General features: G+C 43.4%; 1 protein-coding gene across 2 annotated transcripts in view; it reads left to right on the forward strand.

Annotated features, from left to right (window-relative positions):
* DAW1 (dynein assembly factor with WD repeats 1) overlaps positions 1-22,261 on the forward strand; it is a 182,039-nt gene that overhangs the window by 83,523 nt on the left and 76,255 nt on the right. The window lies entirely within an intron of this gene.

The raw sequence follows: 22,261 nt of genomic DNA on the forward strand, positions 1-22,261 counted from the left end.
ACTGATCCTCCCTCCTTTGGCTACGATATTCTCCTAAGAAATTCTCCAGATGTTCAGGCTCGTAATAAATGTATTTCTTACCATCAGCAAACATTACTACTTTACATGGAAATCTTACAGCAATGTTAATTCCAAATGTTCTTGCCTGATTAGCTAATGCCAAAAATGTTTTCCTTCGTAGCTGAGTTTCCCTGGCAACATCAGGGTATACCCATATCTTTTGGCCAAGATATAAGGAGGACCTTTTTTCCAAAAATTTTTTCAATATTTTTTCCCTTTCTGACGATAGGGAAAATTTTACTAATAAAGTGCCCCTCCTTTCAACCTGACCACTAAAAGACCCTTCTATTAATGCTGTTACATTCAGAGTTGTTTCCACCTGATCTGTAATTACCTCATTGTTTTTCCAATTAATAAAGTAGGCGCTAATTATTTTAGGTATTTTCTCAGGAGAGAGTAATAAAATCTCCTGGAAATAATTTTTCAACTGTTCTTTTGGGGAGGTCATTCTACACTTTGGGAAGTTGACCATCCGCAAATTTACTTGTCGTAAACTATTTTCTATCATTTCTACTTTTTTAGAGAGGATAGTTTCACCCTGTATAATAGTTGCCTGGGTCTGTTTCAGCTGAGTTATTTCTTGCTCAACTTTTTAAATTACTAATTCATTATTTACTATCAATGGATTCATATTAGTTATTACTTTTTGCATATCATTTACATTTAAATTTAACCTCCCAATATCTTTATGAATTACATTAACTGCTTTCCATATCATTTCCAATGTCACATTTTCAGACACTCTTCTAAATGAATCTCCATCACTCTGTACTGGCTGAACATTAGAATTCTCAGCGCTATCTGTGCCATCTAATGAGGGGGAATTTTCCAATCCAATAACCGGTTCAGGTCTTATGCCAGTTATCTCTCTGTCGCTCAAGGGACAGAGGCCCCTTTCGTCAGTAAGAGGGTCTTTCCCTCCTACTCCTTCTTGTATTACAGTCAATAGACTTTTCACCTCCTTGATCGGGCTTGATTCCATTGACGCCATCCGTCTCTGAAATAGGCCTGGTTCATTGTCTGACGTAATACTCTTTGGTGGGGTCGGTGTCTTGGGAGCCCCGGGACTTAGAGTCACATCTCCCAGTAATGTGAGTTCTTGCTCTACACTCAACATTACAACGGGATTCTCCGAGGTTTCTTTGCCTGCCTTAGAATAAAATCCTGGCAAAGTGGTTTGGATAGTGTTAGGTCGAGCTGGGGTCGAGGCGTCCTGCCTTACCTTCCCCTTCCGTTTAGTGTGTGGCATTCCTGAAATGGAGGCCACTCACTCCGGAACAACTAAACATATATCAAATATTTCCAGCCGGATATTCTACTCTTATATATATCAGTCCAAATTTACGAAGAGAGAAACGGAGAAAATTGATGTAAATACCTCCGAACATGTAGAGTAGACCAGGAATTCTCGCCTCCTCACCTTCACCGGTCTAAGCCGGTCAAAGCCGCGCGCCCCTTACGGAGCGCGTGGCTTAGGCAGCGTGCCGACGGCACCACGCGCCGTCTGCTGCTTGTTTAAGTAGCGGCGACGCGGCCCGATGACGTCACCAGGAGGACGCCCTGAAGACCTCCACAGAGCAGTTGTTAAAATTAAAGTCCTGATAAAGAATGTCCCGGGGACTCTCTCCAGTGCTGGTAAGTGCCTCGGCCTTCCGGTCTCTCTCCTCTCACTCCCGGAATTCCTTCGTCTGCCGCTTGTTTAAGTAGCAGCGACGCGGCCCAATGACGTCACCAGGAGGACGCCCTGAAGACCTCCACAGAGCTGTTGTTAAAATTAAAGTCCCGATAAAGAATGTCCCGGGGACTCTCTCCAGTGCTGGTAAGTGCCTCGGCCTTCCGGTCTCTCTCCTTTCACTCCCGGAATTCCTTCGTCTGCCGCTTGTTTAAGTAGCGGCGACGCGGCCCGATGACATCACCAGGAGGACGCCCTGAAGACCTCCACAGAGCTGTTGTTAAAATTAAAGTCCCGATAAAGAATGTCCCGGGGACTCTCTCCAGTGCTGGTAAGTGCCTCGGCCTTCCGGTCTCTCTCCTCTCACTCCCGATCCAGTGTCTCTTTGTGTGTCTTCGTCCATCCTTGGCCTAATCTCCTGCTTAGGATCTGACCATTATTGCTTGCTGCCTGGGACTGACCTCTTACCTTGCTCCTGGATCTGACCATGCTTGATTGCTACCTGTCCTGGTACATCCAGCTTGCTGCCTGTCCTGACCCTGGTCTGCCCTTGGACTCTTGCTCTCTCTACCACCGACGTTCCAGAGTCCTGCCAGATGCCAGAACCCAAAGGCTCAAATTGAGAGGAAGGCAGCTGGTATAGGTGAAGCTCCAGTCTGTTCTGCTTCTGGGCATTTTCACTAGCTGTTGGTGTAGGCCTCATAGATTTGCCTGCAAGGCTGCATCAACTATGTCACAACATAAGGGGCTCACCACTCATTACAACCTACACCTCCAATTTTGTGTACTGCCATGTGGGCTAGCGTCAGCCCCACCTATCTTTACTTAAGAACATAAGAAATTGCCATGCTGGATCAGACCAAGGGTCCATCAAGCCCAGCATCCTGTTTCCAACAGAGGCCAAACCAGGCCATAAGAACCTGGCAATTACCCAAACACTAAGAAGATCCCAAGCTACTGATGCAATTAATAGCAGTGGCTATTCCCTAAGTAAACTTGATTAATAGCTGTTAATGGACTTCTCCTCCAAGAACTTATCCAAACCTTTTTTGAACCCAGCTACACTAACTGCACTAACCACATCCTCTAGCAACAAATTCCAGAGCTTTATTGTGCATTGAGTGAAAAATAATTTTCTCCAATTAGTCTTAAATGTGCTACTTGCTAACTTCATGGAATGCCCCCTAGTCCTTCTGTTATTTGAAAGTGTAAATAACCGAGTCACATCTACTTGTTCAAGACCTCTCATGATCTTAAAGACCTCTATCATATCCCACCTCAGCTGTCTCTTCTCTAAGCTTAACAGCCCTAACCTCTTCAGCCTTTCCTCATAGGGGAGCTGTTCCATCCCCTTTATCATTTTGGTTGCCCTTCTCTGTACCTTCTCCATCGCAACTATATCTTTTTTGAGATGCGGCGACCAGAATTGTTCATAGTATTCAAGGTGTGGTCTCACCATGGAGCGATATTGAGGCATTATGACATTTTCCGTTTTATTAACCATTCCCTTCCTAATAATTCCTAACATTCTGTTTGCTTTTTTGACTGCTGCAGCACACTGAGCCGACGATTTTAAAGTATTATCCACTATGATGCCTAGATCTTTTTCCTGGGTGGTAGCTCCTAGGGATGTGAATATCGTCCGATATTTTTTAAATTGTCAAAAATCGTTAAAGAGTGCGATACAATAGAAATCCCCCCGATTTATCGTGAAAAATCGTTAATCGGGTTTGTGTCCACTAACGGGAGTTATTTGGGGGGGGGGGGGCAGGAAAACCGGCACACCAAAACAACACCTAAACCCACCCCGACCCTTTAAAACTAATCCTTTACCTTCCCCCACCCTCCCAACCCCCCCCAAAACGTTTTAAAATCATCTGGTGGTCCAGTGGAAGCCCCGGGACCGATCGCACGCTTTCGGGCCGTTGGCTGCCACTAATAAAAATGGCGCCGATGGCCCAATTAAAAAAAAACAAACCCACCCCGACCCTATAAAACTGACCCCTTAGCCTCCCCCACCCTCCCGACCCCCCCCCCCCCAAAACGTTTTAAAATTACCTGGTGGTCCAGTGGGGGCGCGGGGAGCGATCTCCCGCTCTCGGGCCGTCGGCTGCCACTAATAAAAATGGCGCTGATGGCCCTTTGCCCTTACCATGTGACAGGGTCTCTGTGCCATTGGCCGGCCCCTGTCACATGGTAGGAGCACTGGCTGGCCGGCGCCATCTTTATTATTTCTATTAGCGCAGCCGACGGCCCAAGAGCGGGAGATCGCTCCCCGCACCCCACTGGATCACCCGGTAATTTTAAAACGTTTTGGGGAGGTCGGGAGGGTGGGGGAGGCTAAGGGGTCAGTTTTAAAGGGTCAGGGTGGTTTTTTTGTTTATCGGATCGGGCGCAGCCGATAAACAAAAAACCAATTGGGCCGGACGATAAAAATTATAAGATTTGAATCGGAACCGGAACCAAACTGATTCCGGTTCCGATTCACATCTCTAGTAGCGCCTACTATGGAACCTAACATCGTGTAACTATAGCAAGGGTTATTTTTCCCTATATGCAACACCTTGCACTTGTCCACATTAAATTTTATCTGCCATTTGGATGCCCAATCTTCCAGTCCTGCAAGGTCCTCCTGTAATGTATCACAGTCCGCTTGTGATTTAACTACTCTGACTAATTTTGTATCATCCACAAATTTGATAACCTCACTCGTCATATTCCTTTCCAGATCATTTATATATATATTGAAAAGCACCGGTCCAAGTACAGATCCCTGAGGCACTCCACTGTTAACCCTTTTCCACTGAGAAAATTGACCATTTAATCCTACTCTCTGTTTCCTGTCTTTTAACCAGTTTGTAATCCATGAAAGGCCATCGCCTCCTATCCCATGACTTTTTAGTTTTCGTAGAAGCCTCTCACCAGGGACTTTATCAAATGCCTTCTGAAAATCCAAATACACTGCATCTACCGGTTCACCTTTATCCACATGTTTATTAACCCCTTCAAAAAAATGAAGCAGATTTGTTAGGCAAGACTTCCCTTGGGTAAATCCAGTTGACTGTGTTCCATTAAACCATGTCTTTCTATGTGCACTATGATTTTGATCTTGAGAATAGTTTCCACTATTTTCCCGGCACTGAAGTCAGGCTCACTGGTCTACAGTTACCCGGATCGCCCCTGGAGCCTTTTTTAAATATTGGGGTTACATTGGCCAGCCTCCAGTCTTCAGGTACAATGGATGATTTTAATGATAGGTTACAAATTTTAACTAATAGATCAGAAATTTCATTTTTGAGTTCCTTCAGTACCCTAGGATGCATACCATCCGGTCCAGGTGATTTGCTACTCTAGTTTGTCAATCTGGCCTACTACATCTTCCAGGTTCACAGTAATTTCGTTCAGTTCGTCTCACTCATCACCCCTGAAAACCATCTCCGGAACTGGTATCTCCCCAACATCCTCATTAGTAAACACAGAAGCAAAGAATTCATTTAGTCTTTCTGCAATGGCCTTATCTTCCCTAAGAGCCCCTTTAACCCCTCGGTCATCTAATGGTCCAACTGACTCCCTCACAGGTTTCTTGCTTCGGATATATTTTAAAAAGTTTTTATTATGAGTTTTTGCCTCTATGGCCAACTTCATTTCAAATTCTCTCTTCGCCTGTCTTATCAATGATTTACACTTAACTTGACAATGCTTATGTTTTATCCTATTTTCTTCAGATGGATCCTTCTTCCAATTTTTGAAGGTTATTTTTTTGGCTAAAATAGCCTCTTTCACCTCACCTTTTAACCATGACGGTAATTGTTTTGCCTTCCTTCCACCTTTCTTAATGTGTGGAATACATATGGATTGTATTTTTAAACAATGTCCATGCCTGTTGAACACTTTTAACCTTTGCAGCTGCACCTTTCAGTTTTTTCCTATTTTCCTTATTTTATCAAAGTTTCCCTTTTGAAAGTTTAGTGTTAGAGCTGTAGATTTACTTATTGTCCCCCTTCCAGTTATTAGTTTAAATTTGATCATGTTATGATCACTGTTGCCAAGTGGCCCTACCACCGTTACCTCTCTCACCAAATCCTGTGTTCCACTAAGAATTACATCTAAAATAGCTCCCTCTTTTGTTGGTTCCTGAACCAATTGCTTCATGAAGCAGTCATTTATTACATCCAGGAACTTTGTCTCTAGCAAGTCCTGATGTTACATTTACCCAGTCAATATTGGGGTAATTGAAATCTAAATAGAAATACGTGGTGTTTTGAAAGTATTAGAGAAAACTTTCACGCTGTACATGTCAAAATATTACTTTAGGAATATAAGGACCATCATACCACCCAGTGCTCACAAGTCAGACTTGCATTTCATGCACTTCATACGGGTCACTTTTAATCAATTGGTCCATATAACTCGACTCAATTTTTATAAATTTTTTAAATTATGAACTTTTTAAAAAAAGATGAAAAACTTCCCTTATTCATCCGTTGTCAGGGTCATTTTTCCATAGCTGTCGGAGATACTCGTCCGACGCGCGCGTTTCGCCAAAGTAGCTGCTTCAGAGACGTATATTCAGATTCTCCTGATCCAGCGCTCCCCTTGTTTCAACGGGGGATATAAACAGATCTTTGAGCATTAGTAGAATTCTTGCAAAAAGAACTTCAGTGGTGTAAAAGGTCCATCAAATTTTTCTAAAAAACATTAGAAGCCTAAGTCAAATTCAGCGATATTAATTTTTATAACAAAATGTTTTAACGATGTATACTAGCAGAGGGAAAAGCAGATAAACTTACCGAACCCAACGCCGTCTCTCCGCTCAAAGTTCTTAGCGGTGGAGCGGCTTGGGTCGGTCTAAGTTTAAATACAATGGCGTCTGGTATCCACCTGACAGTCAGATGATTCTTAATTATGGCGCGCAATCACCAGAAGTGGAACCATTCGATGTCTTTGTTCAAGCCACCAGGAGTCACTGATTTTAATTGAAAAATCCACTTCTGTTCGCATTGTCTCAAAGTCTGTACACGATTTCCACCCCTCCAATGCTGATTAATGATTTCTAACACGGTCCATTTTATGTCATTTTTACCTACAAATTTGAGGATCCATTACCTACAAATTCGAGGGTCCATTTAATGTCATTTTTACCTACAAATTCGAGGATCTGCCATGGGAGCCGCCATGGCTCCGGATGTGGCAAACATTTTTGTGGCCAGGTTTGAGACCCTGTATATAGAAAACTGCCAATGGAGATCTCAATTGAAATGTTGGAAACGTTACATTGATGACATCTTTGCCATATGGGAAGGATCCCTATCAACGTTACAAGAGTTCCATTCATGGTTGAATAGTCTTGATCCCTGTTTAAAATTCACTATGGAGCATCATCAAAATCAAATCTCCTATCTAGACATTTTGATCAAGAAAAAGGATGCCGTTCTGGTCACCAGTATATTCCGTAAGCCAAATGATCGCAACAATCTTTTGAGATATGATAGTTTCCACCCCACCAGCTTTAAATCTAATCTCCCTGTGGGCCAGTTCCTCAGATTGAGAAGATTATGTGCAGATCAAGAGGACTTTAAAACTCAAGCAAAAGATATGGCTAACCGCTTTTTACAACGCGGCTATCCGACACACTGTGTCAAAAAAGCTTATCGGCGAGCGCTTTATTCGAACAGAGACTATTTGTTTTTGCCAAAAAATCCTGAGCCAGGATCGAACCCGCACACTGTGGTGCTGAAACATACCCTTCTGTCGGCCCCAATCAGCAGAGCTATGAGGGAACACTGGAAGATCATTTAACGAATTCATCCTTCATTGAATCAACCTTTGAGGATTGCGTATTCCCGTGGTAAAAACATTCGGGACCATGTTGTACGCTCAAATTGTTCTAAGCCTATACAGAACAAGGAACCTGTTCAAACATGTGACAAATGCAAATTCTGCCCTCTAAAGTCCCCTCAGACCCAAATTGTCACGGCATTGGGGAAAACCGTTCCACTACCTGATTTCTCTTGTCACTCAACCCATGCAGTCTATGCCATCTTTTGTCCGTGCCCATTAACTTATGTAGGCATGACAAAAAGAAAGGTTAAGATTCGTCTTACTGAACACAAATGCTGCATCAATACCAATCGAGTTGAGGAACCCCTAGTTGCTCACTTCAAAGAATTTAAACATGAGTTTGATGACATTAAATGGACCGTGTTAGAAATCATTAATCAGCATTGGAGGGGTGGAAATCATGTACAGACTTTGAGACAATGCGAACAGAAGTGGATTTTTCAATTAAAATCAGTGACTCCTGGTGGCTTGAACAAAGACATCGAATGGTTCCACTTCTGGTGATTGCGCGCCATAATTAAGAATCATCTGACTGTCAGGTGGATACCAGACGCCATTGTATTTAAACTTAGACCGACCCAAGCCGCTCCACCGCTAAGAACTTTGAGCGGAGAGACGGCGTTGGGTTCGGTAAGTTTATCTGCTTTTCCCTCTGCTAGTATACATCATTAAAACATTTTGTTATAAAAATTAATATCGCTGAATTTGACTTAGGCTTCTAATGTTTTTTAGAAAAATTTGATGGACCTTTTACACCACTGAAGTTCTTTTTGCAAGAATTCTACTAATGCTCAAAGATCTGTTTATATCCCCCGTTGAAACAAGGGGAGCGCTGGATCAGGAGAATCTGAATATACGTCTCTGAAGCAGCTACTTTGGCGAAATGCGCGCGTCGGACGAGTATCTCCGACAGCTATGGAAAAATGACCCTGACAACGGATGAGTAAGGGAAGTTTTTCATCTTTTTTAAAAAAGTTCATAATTTAAAAAATTTAAAAAATTTATAAAAATTGAGTCGAGTTATATGGACCAATTGATTAAAAGTGACCCGTATGAAGTGCATGAAATGCAAGTCTGACTTGTGAGCACTGGGTGGTATGATGGTCCTTATATTCCTAAAGTAATATTTTGACATGTACAGCGTGAAAGTTTTCTCTAATACTTTAAAAACACCACGTATTTCTATTTAGTTCATTGCACTCGTGGGGTTATTCATTAAGAGATTTTTTGGAATTTGGTAATTGAAATCTCCCATTATTAGTGCACTGCCAAATTGGTTAGCTTCCCTGATTTCTCTTAGCATTTCATCATCTGTCTGACAAAATACTTAGCCATCTTGGCAGCGCACCTGCACAGACTGGGAGTGCATGTGTTTTCCTAATAGCACAAGTGGCTGGCCACGAGCACATCTGGACAGAAGCCGAAGAGTGCATGTGACCATCCATGTGTTGGAGTCACTTAGGTTTATTGTCAGATATCTAAGTTCTCCTCTAAGCTTATCACACCATTTGGAATCCGTAGGTATTCTGCTAGGCCTTCCTCTCGCAGCAACAGGCTGACACTCTGATGGCCATTGTGACAGAGATTCAGAAGAATCAGCAGATGTCAGCTTGGCACATATTGAGGTTGTTGGGCCATGCGGCCACAACCATTCATGTCACTCCCATGGCAAAAGTGCACATGTGAATAGCCCAATGGACCTTGTGGTCTCAGTGGCTGTAAGCTACTCAGAACCTGTGGGATTTTAGCTGAGTCACGCAGTTACTCTAGGATTCTCTTTCCTGATGGCAGGGCAATTCCAGTTTGTTTCAGGGAATTTCCTTCAAAATTCCTCCAGTGCAAATTATCCTAACCACAGATGTGTCCAACCTGGGTTTGGTAACGCATGTAGATGGACTTTGCACTCAGGGCTCTTGGTACACCCGGAACATTAGTGTATCAAATAAACTTCCAGGAGCTCTGGGCAATCCAGTATGTGCTATGGGCTTTCAGAGACCGGCTGTCCAACAAAGTCGTATTAGTCAAGACAGACAACCAAGCAGCGATGTTTTACAATAATAAGCTGGGAGGTATGGGATCCTACCTCCTGTGTCATGAGATGGGCCTTCTCTCAGGAGATGATGCTCAGTGCCACATTCTTGGCCACTTTGGAGAATGGGGTGGTGGGCAATCTGAATCATTCCTTCCAACCTTACGAATGGTCCCTGGATCAAGAGGTGTGAATTGGGTCTTCCACCTCTGGGGGTCCCTAGAGGAGGACCTGTTCATGGCTCCCTGGAACAAGAAGATTCATCTTTTCTATTCCATGCACAGGGCACTTGGCAAGCTAGCCTTGGTTGCTTTTGCCCTCCACCTATCTTCAGTTCCTCTGGTTGCAAAGATTGTATTTATTTATTTATTTATTTATTTGTTTGTTGAGTTTTATGTACAGTCATTCGGTGAAGCCATCACAATGGTTTACAAGATTCAAAAGGTAGAATCTTAACATGGAAGCTCAGAGAAGAAAGGGATCTATAATCCTCATAGCCCCTTATTGGCCGAGTCAGATTTGGTTTCCACTCATCTGCGAGATGTTTATCAGGAAACTGATCAAGTTGGGGATGTCCCCAACTCTTGTCACTCAGTATCAAGGCAGGTTGCAGCATCCTAACCTCCTAGCCCTATTTGCTCACAGCTTAGATGTTGAGAAGCTGATCTTACAAACTCTTGATCTTTCAGAGGATGTCTTTTTTGTCCTCTTGGCTTCTAGAAAGCCTTTCACCAGAAAGTCCTGTGATCTGAAGTGGAGGAGGGTTGCTGTATGGTGTGAACAAAGAGCTTAGACCCTTCTCTCCCTCTCAACACAAAAACTACTTGACTACTTTCTACATCTTTCCAATGCAGGTCTTTCCAATTTAGTCAGGATTCACCTTAGTGTAAGTGGCTTATATCATCACCATGTAGAAGGGTAAGCCCATCTCTGTACAGCCTTTAGTTTTATGCTTCAAGTGCAGTCTGCTTCAATTAAAGCCTCCCATAAGACCCCTGCTGTGTCATGGGATCTCTGCGTTTAGCTCAAATGATGAAAGCTTCTTTTGAACCACTGCGCTCCTGTGACCTGAAGTACCTGACCTGGAAGGTTGTATTTTGGTGGTCACTTTAGCATGAAGGGTCAGTGAGTTTCAGGCCTTAATGACTTATTTGTTCCATGATAGGATGGACTTGCGTCTGCACTCTAAGTTCCTGCCTAAGGTGATGTTGGACTTCCTTCTTAACCAGTCAATTGGCCTTCAAAACAGTTTTTCTCAAGCCTCATGCTAACCACGGTGAACAAGCCCTGCATAGTTTAGATTGCAAAAGAGCCTTAGCCTTCTATCTGGAGAGGACAGAAGCCCATAGAAATTCCACCCAGCTTTTTTTTTTTGTAATCTGGGCAAGTTGGGGGATCACCATTGCCAAACAGACACTTTCCAATTGGTTAGCAGATTGAATCCCGCTTGGGCATTAAAGAAGGAGATGCAATCCTGTGGACCATATCAAGGTTCATTTTGTCGGCCATATCAGCATCAGTGGCCCGCTTTAATCGATCTCCATGGAGGATCTGGATGGCCAACTTGACAGCAGGTTGTTTTTGTTCAGGCTGCCCTCTCCCCTCATTAAGGTATACATATATTAAAAAAAGGACCTGTTGTTAAAAAAAAATATCATCAATGTGCCTGTTGGCACTGTGTGTTTGTCCCCTTTTTTATTGGCCTGTAGCTACGAATTCCCCCACATGTGAACACTGTCATCCTTCTTGACCTTGGAGAAGGCAGTTGCTTACCTGTAACAGGTGTTCTCCGAGGACAGCCTCATGAAATCCATCCTCCTCCTGTAGAGTTGGGTCTCCACTTCATGGCTGTTTTATTTTTTTAATTTAAGCTATATTATTAAACTGCAATCCTTACTCCCTGGGGGATGAGGAAATTCCTCTGGGGTTGGAGCTGTATAGAACAATGTTGTGTTTTTTTCATAGAGACGAGTTGCCAGCTCTGATCTCCCAGACACTGAAGATGCTGGGGGTGCCGAGTGCTAATTCCATGTCTGAGCCAAAGACAAGGAATTTTAGTTTGCGTAAAGCATTATGGATGCTATTCAAGAATTGATTGATCTTGAATGAGGCACCCTGGAAGCTAATTTTAAAGGGGGACGAGCCTTGGAAGTGCAGTACTCCCTGGATCTGGTGGTGAGAGAGCAGTTGCATTTTCTGAAAGAGGATGCATTGATGTGTGCCATCACCAAGTGGATGACTATTCCTGTAGAAGAGGGAGTGGCTGGAAGCCCGTGCCATTCGGTTGGCATGCTTGTAATTCGTCGACCGCGTGTAGGGTCAAGCGGTCTGAATGATGTTGGACAATGGGATGACGGTGACTTACACAATCGCCAGGGAGGAACCAAGAGCCAGCAAGTGTCGCAGGAAATAGCCCAATTCATGGAATGGGCGGAAGTGCATCTTCAGGCGATCTCAGCCTCACACATTGCAGGAAAAGACAATGTAAGAGCCGACTTTCTCAGCAATCAGAATCTGGATCCAGGAGAATGGGAATTGTCAAGCAATTCCCGTTCCAGCTCATAGTGGACCACTGGAGTCTCCCATTTCTAGACTTGCTGGTGACATCACACAGTGCGAAGGTTCCTTGTTTCTTCAGTCGCAGGAAAGATCTGAAGTCTTTGGGCATCGATGTCCTCGTACAGGAGTGGCCGAAAGGCAAGCTTCTATATGCCTTTTGCCCGTGGCCCATGTTGGGCAGAATAAATCGGAGGATTGAGAGACACATCGGGTTGGTGTTTCTGTGGTGCCAGATTGGCCCAGGAGGTCGTGGTATGCAGATATGTCAAAGCTACTGGTGGACTTTCCTCTCACCGATTCACAGGGAGCTGCTATGGCAGGGGCCTATTCTTCACAAAGATCTGACCTGATTTTGACTTGCGATATGGCGCTTTGGAGGGCTCAGTTGCTGAAGCGTGGATATTCCACTGCTGTGATTTACATCTTGCTTCGAGCACGAAAGTTCTCCACTTCCTTAGTCTATGTTTGGGTAGTGAAAACTTTTAAGTTATTTAGATAAGTGCCTTTGAATATCTAGTTCATAATGTTTCATTTTGAAAAAAAAAAGGGAAATAAAGAATTGCAACCCTAAAAAGTACAAGTTGATACCTTTTTATTAGACTAACTTAGTACATTTCTTGACAAGCTGTCAGGAGCTACACTCTCTTTATGGGTCTAAAAATGGAATGAGTTAAAGAAGATGTTTGCTAGAAAATACAAGTAAATCATAAAATGCATTCCATTGATGGTATGCTGGAAGTAGGGAAAGGGGGAGTAGAGTGTATGTCGGTTGATGTATTAGAATCATAAGAAGGTGACAGGCAATAGCATTTTATGTCTGGTGGTGAGTTAAAAAACAAGGTGTTTATTACATTTATAAAAAGTTATCATTTTTTTATTAACCTTTATTTCCAGGCATTCAAGTGAACCATGGGAAACATGCTGCTTTTTCCTTAGGTTGAAAAAAGAAATAGGTTCAGCCTTTTTTAGACATCTGTTTGTGATTCTGTTTTTGAGATATCCTAGTACCATTTTATACCTTTAGTGGCTGCAGATATTTCTAGTTTATTTTTAATTACCATTGCAGAGGTTGCTTGAATTTGTCTGGCAGTAGATTATTCCAGAGTCATAACACAGGGAAGATAACTTTTAAAATTGCTTGCATGCAGCCATATACGCTTGTATATGGGCACACATTAATTTATTACTGTATTTTTTAATCTGTGATTAAATGATATATGCAGTTTCTAAATTACGAGTATGCATGCACTCATGCTTACGTATGTAAAAACTGTGACCCATGCATGTTTGGACTTATCCAGAAAAGTAGCTGGATATGTCTGAAAAGTGCTCATGTTCATAATTACTACTTTTCCAACTTATCCAGGTATGTAAGACAGCTGGATAAGACTAAAACAAAAGTTCTATTTATCCAGATAAGTTCAAATTTGTCTGTCTAGGTAGTGACAAAGGTACTACTTAGCTCAATAAGTCAGAATTTAGCGGATAAGTGAGTGCAAGGATATATCTGTGTATTTGTACTTTGAATTTTAAGGGGCTAATCAAATAGATTTTACTTGTGTAAGTCAGATGATTGTATTACATGTATACAACAATGTTTGTCCAGTCCATCTGCAGCTTGCGAAGACCCGCCTGGCTTTTCAGCCTAAAGTCCCACCATTTCACCTAGACCTTCCACTCAGTTATTTTTCATATTAAGATGTTTATAAGAAGTCCAGCTCTTGCAAAGACATTTTTAACTTTTTTATGCTTTTCTTAAAAACTCAAAGAATTGTACTTCCCTTAGTTCTTTGAGGTGGTACCAGAGTCAAGAGTCCAATGCGTACAAGTTTCGCGAGCCGCTGCTTCAGGGACATCTTGTTCTGACTCACTTTGCCCGGCGCACCTCCGGATACTTCACAGGGTACTGCTGTGGGAAATCTCTAGGTACTTGTATACAATGATTTTTAGATTCTATAGAGGTCCCTTCGAATAATTCGGACCTGCCACCATTTTCTGTTTCGGCATGAAGGGACTTCTATAGAATCGAAAAATCATTGTATACAAGTACCTAGAGATTTCCCGCAGCAGAACTAAGGGAAGTACAATTCTTTGAGTTTTTAAGAAAAACGTTAAAAAGTTAAAAATTTCTTTGCAAAAGCTGGACTAATGGACCTATGATTAAAAAGGACCCATAATGGTGTGAAACACAAGTGCAAACTTGTAGCACTGTGGGTGTTATGAAGGTCCCAAATTCATAAATGAATTGTGTGAAAATATGAAAAAACCATAGCACCAATACCATAAAAAACAAATATTCGTGACATAATGTATTTTTGTTGAAGGTAATTGAAATCTCCCATAATTACTAGACTGCCAAATTGGCTAGCTTCCCTGATTTCTCTTAGCATTTCATCATCTGTCTGACAATTTCACTATACTCTTACCCAACAAACATGGGATTTCTACCCATATATATTCCACTGAGCATTTAGTCTCTTGTATGATCTTTATCATGTTGGACTCTATAACCTCCCGGACATAAGTGCCACACCCCCACCAAGTTGATCCTCCCTATCATTTCGATATAATTTGTACCCTGATATAGCACTGTCCCATAGATTATCCTCCTTCCACCAGGTCTCTGTGATGCCAATTATGTCAATCTCAGCATTTACTGCTGTACACTCTAACTCTCCCATCTTATTTCTTAGACTTCTGGCATTGGCATACAGACTTTTCAAAGTGTGTTTTTTGTTTGTATTAACAATCTCTTTTCAGTTTATGATTATTTACCCCAGTTTAAGATTACTTACCTCAGATATTGAGCAGAAATAAATATATGCAAGTATAAGACAAACATGCATCACTTTGGCAGATTTTAAAATACCAACTTATGCATGTAAATATTGGCCCTGTGCTAGGAGACCCCTGGCATGTCCCCTTTTTACATGCACAAGTTTCTTGAGGTTCCAGATATTCTTCTAGGACAAGTAGGATGGTAGTCCTTACAGATGGGTGACATCATCAGATGGAGCTCAGCACAGAAACTTTTACTGGCACACTGAGCATGCCCAGCATGCCACTGTCCATGTGACCACGCAAGGTACCCCTTCAGTCTTTTTTTTCCCGCAGTGCAGTTGCCTTGCGGTGCTTGGAACTCCAATTTGTGCTCTCTTTTTTTCAGCTTTTAAGGAGGTTTTCTCCTGTTCTTCGCAGGTCACCTTTCCTCCGGACAGTGTCCCTTTGGTGCGGTAGGTTACCTTTACCATTCAACCTTTTTTGCAGTCGATTCCCAGCAGATTGCTTCTCTGTGACCGTCGACCTTCATCCGCTCACCAGCTCATTTTCATGGCGTCGTCCAGTTTTCGCCGATGCCACCAGTACCTGCATTGCATGTCCATCATGGACCCGCATGAGGTTTGCATCTTCTGTCTGGGGGCATCGCATGACGTTCGAGGGTGACAGCTTTGTGATCAGATGAACCCCAAGGGCCATTGTGCTTGTCTTGACAAAATAGAGAAACTTTTTGGCCCCAAAAAGTCCACTCCATCTACTCCAGCCTTGGAGTCCCTGACGCCCGTGGGTAGGGGGAACCGCTGGATATGCTGTCCCTCTCTATGCCCCTGGCAGCTACTTTCAAGGATTGGGGAGCCAATGATTGGCCCTTGCCACTCTCAGTGCTCTTGCAGACATTGGTTTCCTCTGCTTCCTTGGTGCCGGGGAAGAACCGGACCAAGCACTGTGGGAAACCCCAAAAGTATCACCACCGGTCACCGTCTGCGCATGGCTCTGGTTCCAGTGCGATACCAGTGGCAGCCGTGCTGCCACTGAAGAGGCCCCATCCTCCGACAGAGCTTGGAGTCCTAGGCGTTCAACACTGACATTGGTGCCAGGTACCGAGCCTCCTCGGGGCTCCAAGGAGGCTCCGGTGATGCCTCGTCCCCCTCCATCAGTCCTGTTTTCACCGGACTTCCAGGAGGAGATGGACCACAGGGTGCAGAGTGCGGTGCTTTGAGCTGACAGGGCAGTGAACTGCCCCTGGCACCGATCCCCATACCAGTGCTGAAACCCACACCATTTCTATTGTCACCTCTATTCAAGCATCGGAACGTCCTTCTCGGCACCCTTCAGATGCAACTGGTGCCCAGGGGAGCATCGGTTCCCCAACTGCCACTGATACCTCCTTGGGAGCAATTCTCATCATTGTGTCCTGCGAGGAGGAAGACATGAACCGACCGCCGGTGCCATCTGGTGCTCTGGTCATGAGGGCACAGTTCCCCGAACAGGTGCCAGGGCCATTGGACCTCCTGCAGCCATCGGCACCCTCCCTGCTGCCGATGTTGCCAGTCCCCCCAGGGTGCCATCAGTGCTCTCGGGTCCGTTGGTGACCAGACCGAAAAGGCTGGACAGGCCACACTCATATAGACCTAAGCGAGGACCTAAGCGAGGAGGAGGGCCCATATGATCCATGAGGAGATGAATCTTCTGAAGACTTTGGTGACCTCATTTCAGAACCTTCGCCACCAGAGGAAAGGCATTGGTCTCTCCCAGAGGTTCTCTCCTTTGCAGGGTTTGTGAAGGCCATAGCCGAAGCCATTCCCTTCCAGCTCCTCTGAGGAGAATGCACGACATAAGATTCTGGAAGTTCTCCAGTTCGTTGATGTACCTAAGGAGATAGTGGCTATTCCTGTCCATGACATCTTCAAGGTTCTTCTCCTTAGGATGTGGGAACAACCAATATCAATTTCTCCGGTGAACAGGAAAGCGACACCACTTACCTGGTGCAACAGACCTTAGATTTTGAGAAACACCATCTAACCCACCAATCTGTGGTAGTGGAGTCTGCTCTCAAAAAGGCCAAGTGTTCCTGAACCCATTTCTCTGCCCCCCCCCCCCCCAGGACTAGAACATCGGCTTCCTATCAGTTATACATGGCCCAGTGCAACCAGAACCTGTGGAAACAGGTTCAAGAGCTTGCAGAATGACTGCCGCAGCAGCAACAGGAGTCATTCTCTGCTGTTGTACAACAGGGCCTGGAAGCCGGAAAACACGAGGTGAGATCCACCTACGATGTTTTTGAAACAGCCGCACAGGTGGCCGTGGTGGGCATCGGCACCCATAGGATGGCCTGGTTCCATGCTTTTGACCTTTGTCCAGAGGTCCAAAAGAAGTTGGCTGACCTTCCTTGTATGGGGAAAATCTCTTTGGGGATAAGGTCAGGGACGTGGTAGCCCAGCTGAAGGATCACCATGAAACCCTTCAACAGCTATCCACTAGTGTTTCTGATCCACCCTCCTCTGCCAAGAAGTCTCCCTGACCGAGTTCCAGGAAGTCCTTTTAATCGGCAGCAGAAGTATTTTCCTTCAGCCACCTGGACTAGCATGTCCCGAGCTGGTTCTAGAGGTTGCCCCCGTCAAAAGTGAACTCCCAGGGCTCAGCCGGTCCCCCAGCAGTCCCTGGCTACGGACTTTTGACTGGAGGCAAGGGAGCATGGGTCGTGCATCGTACCCCTGGCACAAGATCCCCCAGTGGGGGGGAAGGCTTCTTTGCTTCGCCCACTGCTGGCTGCTCATCACGGACTGGTGGGTCCTCGCCATCATTTGCCAGGGGTATTGTCTGAACTTCAGAGAAGTCCTGACCGACTTTCCACCATGCCCATCATGGGGTTTGTCTGTCCTGCAGGATATACATCTAATGGAACTCTCCGCCCTTCTAACGGCAGGAGTAGTAGAACCCGTTCCCCCATCATTAGCAAGGGTGGGGGTTTTACTCAAGGTTTTTCCTGATATCTTTGCGCTTCTGTGAGCTGAAATTCCCCACCTGGAAAGTCCTTTTCCTGGTGATGGTTACTTCAGTTTGTAAGGTAAGCGAGCTTCCTGCCCCACACGAAATCCTTTCATGATTGTGTGGTCCTGCGTATGCATCCTAAGTTCCTGCCGAAGGTCGTGACTGATTTTCCATCCATCAGTCCATTGTGTTGCCCACCTTTTTTCCGAGGCCTCACGCCTAGAAAGGAGAATGGATGGGCTCTATGGGCGTTGGATTGCAATAGGGCTCTAGCCTTCTATTTGGAATGCTCATCAGGGGGTTCTGGTAGGAAGAGTCGGGTTGGCTGAATTTACTGTCTTGTCGACCATCCTTGTCCAAGCAGTAATGGGTGGCGAACGTGTGTAGGGAGCTCCATGTCATAGCCTTGAAGATTTTGACGACAGGAACTGCCCATAAGTGGGCCATCGATGCCGCTATAGCCCTCACAGAGTGACCTTTATTTCTGTCGTTTAGATGCAGACCAGACTGTGTATAGCAGAAAGAGATGCAGTCTGCTAGCTAGTTGGATAAGAACATAAGAAAATGCCATACTGGGTCAGACCAAGGGTCCATCAAGCCCAGCATCCTGTTTCCAACAGTGGCCAATCCAGGCCATAAGAACCTGGCAAGTACCCAAAAACTAAGTCTATTCCATGTAACCATTGCTAATGGCAGTGGCTATTCTCTAAGTGAACTTAATAGCAGGTAATGGACTTCTCCAAGAACTTATCCAATCCTTTTTTAAACACAGCTATACTAACTGCACGAACCACATTCTCTGGCAACAAATTCCAGAGTTTAATTGTGCGTTGAGTAAAAAAGAACTTTCTCCGATTAGTTTTAAATGTGCCCCATGCTAACTTCATGGAGTGTCCCCTAGTCTTTCTACTATCCGAAAGAGTAAATAACCGATTCACATCTACCCGTTCTAGACCTCTCATGATTTTAAACACCTCTATCATATCCCCCCTCAGTCGTCTCTTCTCCAAGCTGAAAAGTCCTAACCTCTTTAGTCTTTCCTCATAGGGGAGTTGTTCCATTCCCCTTATCATTTTGGTAGCCCTTCTCTGTACTTTCTCCATCGCAATTATATCTTTTTTGAGATGCGGCGACCAGAATTGTACACAGTATTCAAGGTGCGGTCTCACCATGGAGCGATACAGAGGCATTATGACATTTTCCGTTTTATTCATCATTCCTTTTCTAATAATTCCCAACATTCTGTTTGCTTTTTTGACTGCCGCAGCACACTGAACCGACGATTTCAATGTGTTATCCACTATGACACCTAGATCTCTTTCTTGGGTTGTAGCACCTAATATGGAACCCAACATCGTGTAATTATAGCATGGGTTATTTTTCCCTATATGCATCACCTTGCACTTATCCACATTAAATTTCATCTGCCATTTGGATGCCCAATTTTCCAGTCTCACAAGGTCTTCCTGCAATTTATCACAATCTGCTTGTGATTTAACTACTCTGAACAATTTTGTGTCATCTGCAAATTTGATTATCTCACTCGTCGTATTTCTTTCCAGATCATTTATAAATATATTGAACAGTAAGGGTCCCAATACAGATCCCTGAGGCACTCCACTGTCCACTCCCTTCCACTGAGAAAATTGCCCATTTAATCCTACTCTCTGTTTCCTGTCTTTTAGCCAGTTTGCAATCCACGAAAGGACATCGCCACCTATCCCATGACATTTTACTTTTCCTAGAAGCCTCTCATGAGGAACTTTGTCAAACGCCTTCTGAAAATCCAAGTATACTATATCTACCGGTTCAACTTTATCCACATGTTTATTAACTCCTTCAAAAAAGTGATAAGGTCTATTTGCCCACCGCAACCCCCATTCTGTTCTTGTCAAAAGATATAAATTATCCAACTAGCTAGCAGACTGCATCTCTTTCTGCTATACACAGTCTGGTCTGCATCTAAACGACAGAAATAAAGGTCACTCTGTGAGGGCTATAGCGGCATCAGTGGCCCACTTATGGGCAGTTCCCGTCGTCAAAATCTTCAAGGCTATGACATGGAGCTCCCTACACACGTTCGCCACCCATTACTGCTTGGACAAGGATTGTCGACAAGACAGTAAATTCAGCCAACCCAACTCTTCCTACCAGAACCCCCTGGAAGTTGGAACCAAGCTGTTTTCTCACCATCCAACAGTACCTCAGTTGTGTTTGTGCCCATTGGCACCTTGTTCGGTACCTGTTAGCCTGGGTTGCTGCCGGAAACAGCCTGGAGCTTGGTATTCACCCATCTGTGAGGACTACCATCCTGCTTATCCTAGCAGAAAGCGCAGTTGCTTACCTGTAACAGGTGTTCTCCTAGATCAGCAGGATGGTAGTCCTCAGGAAACCTGCCCACCACCCTGTGAAGTTGATTTTCTCCTTCGTTTTATTTTATTTTTTCGCTTGTATTTTTCTATGTTATGAGACTGAACGAGGACCTTGTGGACGCACGGATAGTGGCATGCTAGGCAAGCTCAGTATGCCTGTCAAAGCTCCTGTTACAGGTAAGCAACTGCACTTACACACATATGTTGGGGTTTTTAAATAACTTATACACACACTATTTTATGCATGCATGTGCTATTTTTTATTTGTGCATCATTTGAAAATTACCTCTTAAGCTATATGTTTTTCTTCCTGATTTGTAAACAAATTTATCCTTTAGTTTTTACCTATACTTCCATCTGACTTGGTGATGGTGATACATTTGGATCTCAGATACTGCAAAGAAAGAAAAATATGACATTATCAACTTGGTATATACCAGAATCAGTGATATTTAATTCATTTTCAGTTGTTGTGCTTCTAGTGTCAGTAGAATTTACTATGAATGCCACAGATATGCTATTGTTGATCTAATCTGAGTAGTCTCTTACTTAAAATTTGTACGGCCCTCCTTTTTACACTATTGAGTACATTTTCAAAAGGGTTATGTGTGAAAAATAGCATATACAAGCATATAAAGCATGCAATCACGTATATGCTATTTTATAGACATTAATAGTACACATATATTTTTGATTTCTTGTATACATTTACTGGTGCTAAAAGGGGGCAGTCTCAGGCATTCCAGGGTGGGGTCAAGATATATACATGGAACTTGCTATCTTATTAGAGATTGCCTGCATAAATTAACAAACCTATTTGTATAATTTTACATCTTTCTAATTGACTAGCACAAGTGAAATTGGATTTGTCGGTTGTCTGTGATTATTGGGTGGGAGGTTTGGGTGAACTAGGGGAGTTCAGTGTGATGTAGAGGGTCTAGATGAATTGGAGATAGACTGGGTGAACTGGTGGAGGTATTGGCAAACTGGTGATTTCAAGCAGGCATGCAGGTACGTATTTTCAAATCGGTATATGAATATACTTTAAAAATACCTGCCTCTGAATGTTCATCAGGGTTTTTATGTGTCATGCTATATTTTTTTCATGATCAAAATATGTCTGATTATAGAATAGTTAGAGAAAGTAAGTACTTTTATTGCACTGTATGTATTCACTCATTCTGAAACCTACACAGTTCTTTCAGAACAGAACTACACTGTATTTTATAAAAACTGCAGTACCTTCCTGCACAGTATATAAAATACTAGGATAAATCTCTGTACAAATCCAATAACATTTAGGCTTCGAGTTATCATATCCCCCTTACAGTACCATCCTGTTTTCCACAGTGAACATTTCTATTGTTAGTGGTCAGGACAATGTAATTTTTATAATTCACTTGTGGTCCTGTTACATTTTTGGACTTACTTTCTTTTCTCTATTTTTCTACCGAGAGTTAAAATTGTAACTCATATTTCAAAATAACCTTACCAAGACTTTAAGCAGTGGCAGTATCACCTTTTTTTCCCCACTGCTGCTTGCTCTTCCCATAGTTGTCAGGATCTCTGCCACATTTGGACTCTGGAATGCTGTGTTTTGGGTTTATGTTCTCTCGGGAAGTCTAGTTCTTATAGAGGCAAGCTGTTTTCTTCATCCCGTGATGTCCTCCACTCATCATGTTTGTGATCCTGCAAGGAAAGCTGACCCATAGGCTTGTGAGAAGAGTTTATGAATGTGTGCAAGAGGGTGTGATGCACATTTTAGCCTCTTTATCATTTTAATTGCCCATGTCAAACTCGCGCTTTTTTGTCCTCATGATTAATTGATCCTCAAAGCTATTTCATAATGACGGACCTTTGTAAACTTAGATTTCAATATAACAAAATATTTTTTCTAAAACCCTCTATAATAGTTTCTGTATTTAGTTAATTTCTGAGTTGTATTTATCTTTGTAATAA

This window comes from Rhinatrema bivittatum, chromosome 9 (assembly GCF_901001135.1).
Source record: "Rhinatrema bivittatum chromosome 9, aRhiBiv1.1, whole genome shotgun sequence".
Lineage (NCBI taxonomy): Eukaryota > Metazoa > Chordata > Amphibia > Gymnophiona > Rhinatrematidae > Rhinatrema > Rhinatrema bivittatum.